Below are 14,040 nucleotides of genomic sequence, written 5' to 3' on the forward strand. Positions count from 1 at the left end.
AAGATAAGGTGTCCATAGGTGCATGGATTTATCTCTAGGCTTTCTATTTTGTTCCATTGATCTATATTTCTGTCTTTATGCCAGTACCATACTGTCTTGATGACTGTGGCTTTGTAGTAGAGCCTGAAGCCTGGCAGGTTGATTCCCTCAGTTCCATTCTTCTTTCTCAAGATTGCTTTGGCTATTTGAGGTTTTTTGTATTTCCATAGAAATTGTGAAATTATTTGTTCTAGCTCTGTGAAAAATACCGTTGGTAGCTTGATAGGGATCGCATTGAATCTATAAATTACTTTGGGTAGTATACTCATTTTCACAATGTTTATTCTTCCAATCCACGAACATGGTATATTTCTCCATCTATTAATGTCCTCTTTGATTTCTTTCACCAGTGTTTTATAGTTTTCTCTATACAGGTCTTTTGTTTCTTTAGGTAGATATATTTCTAAGTATTTTATTCTTTTCGTTGCAACGGTGAATGGAATTGTTTCCTTAATTTCTCTATTTTCTCATTATTAGTGTATAGAAATGCAAGGGATTTCTGTGTGTTGATTTTATATCCTGCAACTTTACCATATTCATTGATTAGCTCTAGTAATTTTCTGGTAGAGTCTTTAGGGTTTTCTGTGTAGAGAATCATGTCATCTGCAAACAATGAGAGTTTTACTTCTTCTTTTCCAATTTGGATTCCTTTTATGTCTTTTTCTGCTCTGATTGCTGTGGCCAAAACTTCCAGAACTATGCTGAATAGTAGCAGTGAGAGTGGGCACCCTTGTCTTGTTCCTGACTTTAGGGGAAACGCTTTCAATTTTTCACCATTGAGGATAATGTTTGCTGTGGGTTTGTCATATATAGCATTTATTATGTTGAGGAATGTTCCTTCTATTCCTGCCTTCTGGAGGGTTTTTATCATAAATGGATGTTGAATTTTGTCAAAGGTTTTCTCTGCATCTATTGAGATAATCATATGGTTTTTATTTTTCATTTTGTTAATGTGATGTATTACAGTGATTGATTTGTGGATATTGAAGATAAAGTGGGATAAAGCCCACTTGGTCATGATGTATGACCTTTTTAATGTGTTGTTGGATTCTGATTGCTAGAATTTTGTTAAGGATTTTTGCATCTATGATCATCAGTGATTTTGACCTGTAGTTTTCTTTTTTTGTGGCATCTTTGTCAGGTTTTGGTATTAGGGTGATGGTGGCCTCATAGAATGAGTTTGGAAATTTACCTTCCTCTGCAATTTTCTGGAAGAGTTTGAGTAGGATAGGTGCTAGCTCTTCTCTAAATTTTTGGTAGAATTCAGCTGTGAAGCTGTCTGGACCTGGGCTTTTGTTTGGTGGAAGATTTCTGATTACAGTTTCAATTTCCGTGCTTGTGATGGGTCTGTTAAGATTTTCTATTTCTTCCTGGTTCAGTTTTGGAAAGTTGTACTTTTCTAAGAATTTGTCCATTTCTTCCAAGTTGTCCATTTTATTGGCATATAATTGCTGATAGTAGTCTGTTATGATCCTTTGTATTTCTGTGTTGTCTGTTGTGATCTCTCCATTTTCCTTTCTAATTTTATTGATTTGGTTTTTCTCCCTTTGTTTCTTGATGAGTCTGGCTAGTGGTTTGTCAATTTTATTTACCTTCGCAAAGAACCAGCTTTTGGTTTTGTTGATTTTTGCTATGGTCTCTTGTTTTTTTCACATTTATTTCTGCCTTAAATTTTAAGATTTATTTCCTTCTACTAACCCTGGGGTACTTCATTTCTTCCTTTTCTAGTTGCTTTAGGTGTAGAGTTAGGTTATTTAGTTGACTTTTTTCTTGTTTCTTGAGGTATGCCTGTATTGCTATGAACCTTCCCCTTAGCACTGCTTTTACAGTATCCCACAGGTTTTGAGTTGTTGTGTTTTCATTTTCATTTGTTTCTATGCATATTTTGATTTCTTTCTTGATTTCTTCTATGATTTGTTGGTTATTCAGCAGCATGTTGTTCAGCCTCCATATGTTGGAATTTTTAATAGTTTTTCTTCTGTAATTGAAATCTAATCTTACTGCATTGTGGTCATGGTCAGAAAAGATGCTTGGAATGATTTCAATTTTTTTTGAATTTACTAAAGCTAGATTTATGGCCCAGGATGTGATCTATCCTGGAGGAGGTTCCGTGTGCACTTGAGAAAAAGGTGAAATTCCTTGTTTGGGGGTGAAATGTCCTATAGATATCAATTAGTTCTAACTGGTCTATTGTATCATTTAACGTTTATGTTTCCTTGTTAATTTTCTGTTTAGTTGATCTATCCATAAGTGTGAGTGGGGTATTAAAGTCTCCCACTATTATTGTGTTATTGTTAATTTCCCCTCTCATACTTGTTAGCATTTGTCTTACATATTGTGGTGCTCCTATGTTGGGTGCATAAATATTTATAATTGTTAGATCTTCTTCTTGGATTGATCCTTTGATCATTATGTAGTGTCCATCTTTGTCTCTTTTCACAGCCTTTGTCTTAAAGTCTATTTTATCTGATATGAATATTGCTACTCCTGCTTTCTTTTGGTCTCTATTTGCATAGAATATCTTTTTCCAGCCCTTTACTTTCAATCTGTATGTGTCCCTTGTTTTGAGGTGGGTCTCTTGTAGACAACATATATAGGGGTCTTGTTTTTATATCCATTCAGCCAGTCTTTGTCTTTCGGTTGGGGCGTTCAACCCATTTACATTTAAGGTAATTATTGATAAGTACGATCCCGTTGCCATTTTCTTTATTGTTTTGGGTTCGAGTTTATACACCCTTTCTGTGTTTCCTGTCTAGAGAAGGTCCTTTAGCATTTGTTGGAGAGCTGGTTTGGGGATGCTGAATTCTCTCAGCTTTTGCTTGTCTGTAAAGCTTTTGATTTCTCCTTCATATTTGAATGAGATCCTTGCTGGGTACCGTAATCTGGGCTATAGGTTATTTTCTTTCAACACTTTAAGTATGCCCTGCCAGTCCCTCCTGGCCTGAAGAGTTTCTATTGAAAGATCAGCTGTTATCCTTATGGAGATGCCCTTGTGTGTTATTTGTTGTTTTTCCCTTGCTGCTTTTAATATTTGTTCTTTGTGTTTGATCTTTGTTAATTTGATTAATATGTGTATTGGGGTATTTCGCCTTCGGTTTATCCTGTTTTGGACTCTCTGGGTTTCTTGGACATGGGTGATTATTTCCTCCCCCATTTTAGGGAAGTTTTCAACTATGATCTCCTCAAGTATTTTCTCATGGTCTTTCTTTTTGTCGTCTTCTTCTGGGACTCCTATGATTTGAATGTTGGGGCATTTAACATTGTCACAGAGGTCTCTGAGACTGTCCTCATTTCTTTTAATTCGTTTTTCTTTTTTCCTGTTTCATTTATTTCTACCATTCTATCTTCTAGCTCACTTATTCTATCTTCTGCCTCTGTTATTCTACTATTGGTTCCCTCCAGAGTGTTTTTGATCTCATCTATTGCATTATTCATTGTATATTGACTCTTTTATATTTCTTCTAGATTCTTGTTAAATATTTCTTGCATCTTCTCAATCCTTGTCTCCAGGTTATTTATCTGTAACTCCAATTTGTTTTCAAGATTTTGGATCATTTTCACTATCATTATTCGGAATTCTTTTATCTGGTAGGTTCCCTATCTCTTCTCTTTTGTTTGGGTTGGTGGGCATTTATCCTGTTCCTTTACTTGCTGGGTATTTCTCTGCCTTTTCATCTTGCTTATATTGCTGTTTGGGGTGGCCTTTCTGTCTTCTGGCAGTTTGTGGAGTTCTCTTTATTGTGGAGTTTCCTCACTGTGGGTGGGGTTGGACGGGTGGCTTGTCAAGGTTCCCTGGTTAGGGAAGCTTGTGTCAGTGTTCTGGTGGGTGGAGCTGGATGTCTTCTCTCTGGAGTGCAATGAAGTGTCCAGTAATGAGTTGTGAGATGTCAATGGGTTTGGAGTGACTTTGGGCAGCCTATATATTGAAGCTTAGGACTATTTTCCTGTGTTGCTGGAGAATTTGCGTGGTATGTCTTGCTCTGAAATTTGTTGACCCTTGCATTGTGCTTGATTTCAGTGTAGGTATGGAGGTATTTGATGAGCTCATATCGATTAATGTTCCCTGGAGTTAGGAGTTCTCTGGTGTTCTCAGGATTTGGACTTAAGCCCTCCTGCCTCTGGTTTTCAGTCTTATTCTTGCAGTAGCCTCAAGACTTCTCCATCTGTCACTTCCAAGGCAGTTCCCTCTGTTTTAGCTTTTTCTGTTTGCTGGTCTCTTCAGTGTCTAATTTCCGCCCTAACACAAGGGGGCAGTGGTGGACACTTTTTTAGGCTCACTTGTTCAATCGTGCTGTGGGGAGGGAGGAATGCTGCAAACAAATATCACTGGTGTCTGGGGGAGTGGTCACAGTGTCTTGGCCACACTGGATGTGCCCCCGCTCATGGCGAGTGTGCTTTCCCTGTCTACACTGCTCAGGCTCTAGGTTGCTCTGCCGGGAACTGTCTGAGGCCGGTGCTGGGTTGCATGCACTTCCCAGGTCTATGCTGCTCAGGTTCAGGTACTCGGGTACTCCACAAAGGCGCAGACTTGGTTGGGCCTGCGTTTTGTGCCTGTCCCTGGTCCGAGCAGCTCAGGTGACCAGGTGTTTGGTAAGCACGGTCGCTGTGACTTATCCCCTCCCTGGTCCCTACAACTTGGTTTTCTGGGTGTACAACTGGCGCACCTTCTCAGGTGGATGTCGACTGGCCAGAATCCGAAGAAGTCTTGGTTAGCAACGAAGCCTGCTTGCAGTTTGGTATCAGATGCCTCTCTGGGGCCGCGATTGCCTCCTTCCTGCTCTGGCTTCCCTCCCCTGCCTGTCTTGGCGGAGAATGGGCCGTCCGCAGCCGGCTAGCTCTAGTCTGCCCTTTGTTCAATGAGCAGGTCTGGTGGTGTCTCAGGTTAGGGCTTTTTGCCTTTTCACGGGGTAGCTATCCCACAGTCTGCTTTGCTGTCTCAAGTTAGTTCCCTCAGATTGCCCTCGGGGCATTCAGGCTGGGTTCTTACTCTGTCTACGGCCATACCACCCTGAACGCGCCCGGGTTCTTACTCTAAACAATGCAGGCTGCACCTCCCTGCCCAGCCCCCGCTTGCTAGTGGGAGATGTGGGTGTCCGCGCTGCTTCTCTGCTGGGAGTTACCGTTGGGCGCGTCATCTGTGGGTTTTAATTATTTATTTTTCCTCCCCGTTATATTGCCCTCTGAGGTTCCAAAGCTCGCCACAGACTCACCAGTGAGTGTTTCCCGGTGTTTGAAAACTTCTTCTTGTTTTAAGTCTCCCGTCCTGGGACAGATCTCCGTCCCTACCTCTTTTGTCTCTCTTTTTATCTTTTATGATATTTCCTACCTCCTTTCAAAGAAAATGGGCTGCTTTTCTGGGTGCCTGATGTCCTCTGACAGCATTCAGAAATTGTTTTGTGGAATTTACTCAGCGTTCAAATGTTCTTTTAATGAATTTGTAGGGGAGAAAGTGGTCTCCCCATCCTATTCCTCGGCCATCTTCCTCCCTCCTCCACTCCTCAATTTGTTAATGTGGTATATCAAACTGACTTGCAGATATTGAAAAATCCTTGCATGTCTGGTTTAAATCCCACTTGATTATGGTGTAAGATCCTTTTAATATATTGCTGCATTTCGTTTGGTAGTATTTTGTTGAAGATTTTTGCGTCATCGGTAATATTGATCTGCAATTTTCTCTTTTTGTGATATTGTTGCCTGGTTTTGGTATTGGAGCCTCACAGAATAAGTTTGGGAGTATTTCTTCCTCTGTAGTTTTTTAGAATAGTTTCAGAAGGATCAGTCTTAACTCTTAAAAGTTAAATAGAATTCACCTGTGAAGTTATCTTGTCCTGGACTTTTGTTTCTTGGAAGTTTTTAAATCACAATTTCAATTTCATTCTTTATGACTAGTCTGTTCATATTTTGTATTTCTTTCTGGTTCAGTTTTGGAAGATTATACTTTTCTAAGAATCCATGTTTTCTAGGCTGTCCCTTTTATTGGCAATATAGTGGTATCAAGTGTAATTTCTTTTTCATTTCTAATTTTTATTGGTTTGAATCCTCTCTCTCTCTTGATGAGTCTGACTAAAGATTTATCAGTTTATCTTTTCAAAGAACCAGCTTTTAGTTTCATTGACCTTTTCTGTTTTTTCTTTATTTCTATTTCATTTATTTATGCTCTGATCTTCGTGATTTCTTTCCTTCTACTAGATGTCAGGTTAGGATGTTTGAGATTTTTCTGGTTTCCTGATGTATGCTTGTATCACTATACACTTCTTAGATTTTGCTGTGTTCCACAGGTTTTGGATTGTTATTTTCACTTGTCTCATGGTATTTTTTATTTCAATAATCCATTGGTGGTTCACTAGCATATTGTTTACCCTCCATTTGTTTGTGTATTTTGCAGTTTTTTTCTTGTAGTCGTTTTCCAGTCTTATAGTGTTGTAGTCAGAAAGTAAGTTTGATGTGATTTTAATTTTCTTAAAAATACTGGGACCTGATTTGTGGTCTAGCATGTGATCTATCCTAGAGAATGTTCCATATGCACTTGAATGTGTATTCTCCTGCTTTTAGATGGAATGTTCTATAAATATCAGTTAAGTTCATCTGGTCTAATGTTTCCTTTAAGGTCTGTGTTACCTTGATTTTTCTGTCTGAATGATCTGTCCATTGCTGTTAAGTGTGATGTTGAAGTCCTCCACTACTATTGTGTTATTTTTGATTTTCCTTTTATGGTTGTTAGTATTTGCCTTATATATTGAGATGGTCCTATGTTGGGTGAATCAGTTCAGTTCAGTCGCTCAGTCATGTCTGACTCTTTGCGACCCCATGAATCGCAGCATGCCAGGCCTCCCTGTCCATCAACAACTCCCAGAGTTCACTCAAACTCATGTCTACCGAGTCAGTGATGCCATCCAGCCATCTCATTCTCTGTCGTCCCCTTCTCCTCCTGCCCCCAATCCCTCCAAGCATCAGAGTCTTTTCCAGTGAGTCAACTCTTAGCATGAGGTGGCCAAAGTATTGGAGTTTCAGCTTTAGCATCAGCCCTTCCAATGAACACCCAGGATTGATCTCCCTTAGAATGGACTGCTTGGATCTCCTTGCAGTCCAAGGGACTCTCAATAGTCTTCTCCAACACCACAGTTCAAAAGCATCAATTCTTCAGTGATCAGCTTTCTTCACAGTCCAACTCTCACATTCATACATGACCATGGGAAAAACCATAGCCTTGACTAGACAGACCTTGGTTGGCAAAGTAATGTCTCTGCTTTTTAATGTGCTATCTAGATTGGTCATAACTTTCCTTCCAAGGAGTAAGCATCTTTTAATTTCATGGCTGCAATCAGCATCCGCGGTGATTTTGGAGCCCAAAAACATAAAGTCTGACACTGTTTCCAATGTTTCCCCATCTATTTGCCATAAAGTGATGGGACCAGATGCCATGATCTTAGTTTTCTGAATGTTGAGCTTTAAGCCAACTTTTTCACTCTCCTCTTTCACTTTCATCAAGAGGCTCTTTATTTCCTCTTCGCTTTCTGCCATAAGGGTGGTGTCATCTGCATATCTGAGGTTATTGATATTTCTCCTGGCTGTCTTGATTCCAGCTTGTGCTTCTTCCAGCCCAGCGTTCCTCATGTTGTACTCTGCATATAAGTTAAATAAGCAGGGTGACAATATACAACCTTGATGTACTCCTTTTCCTATTTGGAACCAGTCTGTCGTTCCATGTCCAGTTCCAACTGTTGCTTCTTGACCTGCATATAGGTTTCTCAAGAGGCGTCAGGTGGTCTGGGATTCCCATCTCTTTCAGAATTTTCCACAGTTTATTGTGATCCACACAGTCAAAGGCTTTGGCATAGTCAATGAAGCAGAAATAGATGTTTTTCTGGAACTCCCTTGCTTTTTCCATGATCCAGCGGATGTTGGCAATTTGATCTCTGGTGCCTCTGCCTTTTCTAAAACCTGCTTGAACATCTGGAAGTTCACGGTTCACGTATTGCTGAAGCCTGGCTTGGAGAATTTTGAGCATGACTTTACTAGTGTGTGAGATGAGTGCAATTGTGTGGTAGTTTGAACATTCTTTGGCATTACCTTTGGGATTGGAATGAAGACTGACCTTTTCCAGTCCTGTGGTCACTGCTGAGTTTTCCAAATTTGCTGGCATATTGAGTGCAGCACTTTCACAGCATCATCTTTCAGGATTTGAAATAGCTCAACTGGAATTCCATCACCTCCACTAGCTTTGTTCATAGTGATGCTTTCTAAGGCCCACTTGACTTCACATTCCAAGATGTCTGGCTCTAGGAGAGTGATCACACCATCGTGAATATCTTGGTTGTGAAGATCTTTTTTGTACCGTTATGTGTATTCTTGCCACCTCTTCTTAATATCTTCTGCTTCTGTTAGGTCCATACAATTTCTGTCCTTGATCGAGCCCATCTTTGCATGAAATGTTCCCTTGGCATCTCTAATTTTCTTGAAGAGATCTCTAGTCTTTCCTATTCTGTTGTTTTCCTCTATTTCTTTGCACTGATCACTGAGGAAGGGTTTCTTATCTCTCCTTGCTATTCTTTGGAACTCTGCATTCAGATGCTTATATCTTTCCTTTTCTCCTTTGCTTTTCGCTTCTCTTCTTTTCACAGCTATTTGTAAGGCCTCCCCAGGCAGCCATTTTGCTGTTTTGCATTTCTTTTCCACGGGGATGGTCTTGATCCCCATCTCCTGTACAATGTCACAAACCTCCGTCCCTGGTTCCTCACTTTATCTATCAGATCTAGCCCCTTAAATCTATATGAATATATATTTACAATTATTATATCTTCTTCCTGGACTTATCCCTTGATCATTATGTAGTGTTCTTCTTTTGTCTAACAGTTTTTAAATTTTGAAGTCTGTTGGAGAAGGAAATGGCAACCCACTCCAGTGTTCTTGCATGGAGAATCCCAGGGACGGGGGAGCCTGGTGGGCTTCCGTCTGTGGGGTCACACAGAGTTGGCCACAACTGAAGTGACGCAGCAGCAGCAGCATTGTGCCTGATGAGTATTGCCACTCCAGCTTTCTTTTGATTTCCATTTACATGGAATACCCTTTACATTCCTTCACTTTCAGTCAGTATGTCTCTAGATCTGAGGTGGATCTCTTGTAAGAAGTACATGTATATATATATATCGGTCTTTTTATGGAGTCACTCTTTTGATTGGAGCATGTAATCCATTTACATTTAATTACTGGGAAGTATGGTCATATTACCATTTTGTTAATTGTTTGGGGCTTGTTTTTGTAGGTCTTCCCCTCCCCCTTTCTTCTGTGCTTTACTCTTGTGATTTGATGATTATCTTTAGTGTTGTTTGAATTGCTTTTTCTTTTGTGTGTATATATCTATTGTAGATTTTTGGTTTGTGGTTACCATGAGGTTTTGATGTAGCAGTCTAAATATATATGTGTGTGTATATAGACTATATATATATATATATATATCTAGATATGCTCAGATGCTTAGTCATGTCCAACTCTTTGTGACCCCATGGGCTGTAGCCTGCCAGGCTCCTCTGTCCATGGGCTTCTCCTGGCAAGAATACTGGAGTGGGTTGCCATTTCCTCCTCTAGGGGACCTTCCTGACCCAGGGATTGAAATTGTCTCTTATTTCCCCTGCATTGGCAGGATTCTTTACCACTAGTGCCACCTGGATCTATCTATCTATATAAGCAGTTAAAGGATATATAAAACAATTAGATGTAAAATATGATAGTGAAAACAGTAATCATTTTAATTGTTTTGTGTATCATCTAATTGTTTTATGTATCCCTTAACTGCTTATTTTGGATCTTGGTGATTTTGCTACTTTTGTCTTTTAACTTACCTAGTAGTTTTGTTTGTGGATTATTTCATATCTTTACTGTATATTTGCTTCTAATGAAGAGCTTTTCATTTCATAACTTTCTTGTTTCTAATTCTTTAACATTTGTTGTAAAAGTGGTTTGTTGATGCTCAAATTTTAGCTTTTGCTTGTCTGTAAAGTTTCTGATCTCTCCAAATCTGAATGAGATCCTTTCTGGGTAGAGGTTGTAGGTTTTCCCCTTTGACCACTTTAAATATATCATGCCACTCCCTTCTGGCCTGCAGTTTCTTCTATTGAAATGTCAACTGATAGCTTTATGGGAGTTCCCTTGTATATTATTTGTTGCTTCCCCCCTGCTGCTGTTAATATTCTTTTTAATTTTTGTCATTTCCTAAAACTTCTTTGATCTCTAAAATTGTAATCAAAACTATCAACATAAACCTCAAGTTAATAGTCACCAAGGAAACAGTTATTAGCAAAATACTTGTAACAAATTTAAAATTGTCTCTGTTCACATGATGGTGCTTTTCTTTTCCATTTCTTGGCTTTACAGCTCCTGCCCCAAACCAGTGAAAAGCTAAAAGATGTGAAAAAATGACAAGACTATTTTTGAGCAGGTTTAGATGTTCAAGTGTTAAATAGGATGGGAGGATTGAAGGGATGATGTTTCTTATAAGGTCACCTAAAATTGCTTTTCTAACCTAATCCAATAGCCATTTCATCATGACTTTTAATGTTCTATGCACAAAACATATATAGGCCAATAGGTGAATAATTTCCATTAGTTAAAAAAAATGCAAAAGATGGTTGCATTTATTGATGCCTGTGACTCTTTGTGACCCTATGGACTGTAGCCTGCCAGGCTCCTCTGTCCATGGAATTCTCTAGGCAAGAATACTGGAGTGGGTTGCCATTTTGTCCTCCAGTTAATATGCAATAATCTACTTCAAAACACTTTTAAAGTATACTTTTTGATGTATGTGTATATGTATGTTGTTTTTCAGTCATGTCCAACTCTTTGTGACTCCATGGACTGTACATAGAATACCAGGCCTCCCTATCCCTCATTATCTCCTGGAGTTTGCTCAAGTTCATGTTCATTGAATCAGTGATGCTATCCAACCATCTCTTCTGCCCTCTTCTCCTTTTGCTTTCAATCTTTCCCAGCATCAGGCTCTTTTCCAGGAGTCACCTCTTCACATCAGGTAGCCAGAGTATTGGAGCTTCGGCACCAGTCCCTCCAATGATTATTCAGGATTTGATTTCCTTGATCTTGCTGTCCAAGGGACTCTCAAGAGAGTACATATACATGTATATATAAACTATACCTGTTTAATCTTACTGTGGGGGTAGGACAGGTAGGATTTGAAGGACCCCAATATGGTGGCTTTAAACATTGCTATCTAAATCTGTATCACTTTTAATCAGCAGAAAGGATGTTAGTAACTTTTCATTAGTGAATGGAGCTTGAGAGATCAGTGGTTGTCTAGAAAGGCTGAGAGGGAATATGCATGAGGTAAAAGAATATGGCAGATCCTGCAAGCTCAGTTCAGTTCAGTTCAGTCGCTCAGTAGTGTCTGACTCTCCGCGACCCCATGAATCACAGCACGCCAGGCCTCCCTGTCCATCACCAACTCCCGGAGTTCACTCAAACTCATGTCCATCGAGTCGGTGATGCCATCCAGCCATCTCATTCTCTGTCGTCCCCTTCTCCTCCTGCCCCCAATCCTTCCCAGCATCAGAGTCTTTTCCAGTGAGTCAACTCGTCACATGAGGTGGCCAAAGTATTGGAGTTTCAGCTTCAGCATCAGCCCTTCCAATGAACACCCAGGATTGATCTCCCTTAGAATGGACTGCTTGGATCCTTGCAGTCCAAGGGACTCTCAATAGTCTTCTCCAGCACCACAGTTCAAAAGCATCAATTCTTCGGCGATCAGCTTTCTTCACAGTCCAACTCTCACATGCATACATGACCACGGGAAAAACCATAGCCTTGACTAGATGGACCTTTGTTGGCAAAGTTATGTCACTGCTTTTTAATATACTATCTAGGTTGGTCATAACTTTCCTTCCAAGGAGTAAGCGTCTTTTAATTTCATGGCTGCAATCAGCATCCACAGTGATTTTGGAGCCCCAAAAAATAAAAGTCTGACACTGTTTCCACTGTTTTTCCATCTATTTCCCATGAAGTGATGGGACCAGATGCCATGATCTTTATTTTCTGAATACTGAGCTTCAAGCCAAACTTTTCACTCTCCTCTTTCAGTTTCAAGAGGCTTTTGAGTTCCTCTTCACTTCCTGCCATAAGGGTGGTGTCATCTGCATATTTGAGATTATTGATATTTCTCCCAGCAATCTTGATTCCAGCTTGTGCTTCTTCCAGCCCAGCGTTCCTCATGATGTACTCTGCATATAAATTAAATGAGCAAGGTGACAATATATAGCCTTGACATACTCCTTTTCCTATTTGGAACCAGTCTGTTGTTCCATGTCCAGTTCTGACTGTTGCTTCCTGACCTGAATACAGGTTTCTGAAGTGGCAGGTCAGGTGGTCTGGTATTCCTATCTCTTTCAGAATTTTCCACAGTTTATTGTGATCCACACAGTCAAAGGCTTTGGCATAGTCAATGAAGCAGAAATAGATGTTTTTCTGGAACTCTCTTGCTTTCTCCATGATCCAGTGGCAATTTGATCTCTATCTCATGCGACGAGTTGACTCACTGGAAAAGAGTCTAATGCTAGGAAAGGTTGGGGGCGGGAGGAGAAGGGGACGACAGAGAATGAGATGGCTGGATGGCATTACCGACTCTGTGGACATGAGTTTGAGTGAACTCCGGGAGTTGGTGATGGACAGGGAGGCCTGGCGTGCTGTTATTCATGGGGTCACGGAGAGTCGGACACGACTGAGCGACTGAACTGAACTGAATTGAACCTCTGTCTTTTCTAAATCCTGCTTGAACATCTGGGAGTTCACGGTTCACATATTGCTGAAACCTGGCTTGGAGAATTTTGAGCATGACTTTACTAGCATGTGAGATGAGTGCAATTGTGCAGTAGTTTGAGCATTCTTTGGCATTGCCTTTCTTTGGGATTGGAATGAAGACTGACCTTTTCCAGTCCTGTGGCCACTGCTGAGTTTTCCAAATTTGCTGGCATATTGAGTGCAGCACTTTCACAGCATCATCTTTCAAGATTTGAAATAGCTCCACTGGAATTCCATCACCTCCACTAGCTTTGTTCATAGTGATGTTTTTAATTAGTACCGTAGGTGGAGTCCTGGAGGTTCACCTTCCCCCAAACCACCCGTTTAGGACTATGCTTCCTGATCCAATCAGTTTACCTAATCCTGCCTTTAGAATATCACTTTGGTCCTACCTGCTGTGAGGCAAATCATAATCCCATAGACACCTTGATGGTTTTGAGAAGGAACTTCCTCAAGCTTTCCAAAGACCGTTCATGTGAATTAATGTTTGTTCATGTGAAAGAACTGTTTTAGATTTGCTTTTATTATAATATACCACCAGGTAGTGAAGTTATGCAAGAGGAAACATATAGCCTTACCTTCCAGTAAAGGTTTGTGGCTATCTACCAAGTGAACATGTGACTGGTGACTAAACTGGCCTAAAACAGACCACAATGGTGTGGAAAAGGAAACAAAAAGCCCATGCACCTTCATGCCATGGAGAGGGTCATATCTGATCCCTGAGACCTTCCCTTAATGTAGTCCTTATTGAGCACCTCTTTATGATCAGTAGGTAGATATGTACTGATCTAAAGGGGCTGGAGAGAAAGCAATCCAGTTGTTTTAAAGGTCATCATTCTCTGACAGTGTAGCTAACAAAATAAAGAGTTAACAATTTTTCTGTAACTTCTAATTAAAACTTGATTACTTAGAGGCTTTCAGTTTGCTAATGATTTTGCTCAAGTTAAATATAAATTAAAAAAGGAAAACCTAGCAAAAATTGAATTCCTGCTCTAAATTTTAAAGAAATCTATTCTGTATGCCTGTTCAGAGGAAGATGGTTGAGGTTAAGTGAAGAACATTTGGAAAATTCAAGAATCAACCTAAGTGCAGTTATAACATATGAGAAACCTAAAAGTAAAACTATGTCAAACACATTTTATTTGGTATTTTCATGCTAGGTCAATCTAAACAACAACAACAAAGACCCAATTTGAACAG

Source organism: Moschus berezovskii, chromosome 10 (genome assembly GCF_049115385.1).
Source record: "Moschus berezovskii isolate FMDL1 chromosome 10, NW_MosBer_1.0, whole genome shotgun sequence".
Taxonomy (NCBI): Eukaryota; Metazoa; Chordata; class Mammalia; order Artiodactyla; family Moschidae; genus Moschus; species Moschus berezovskii.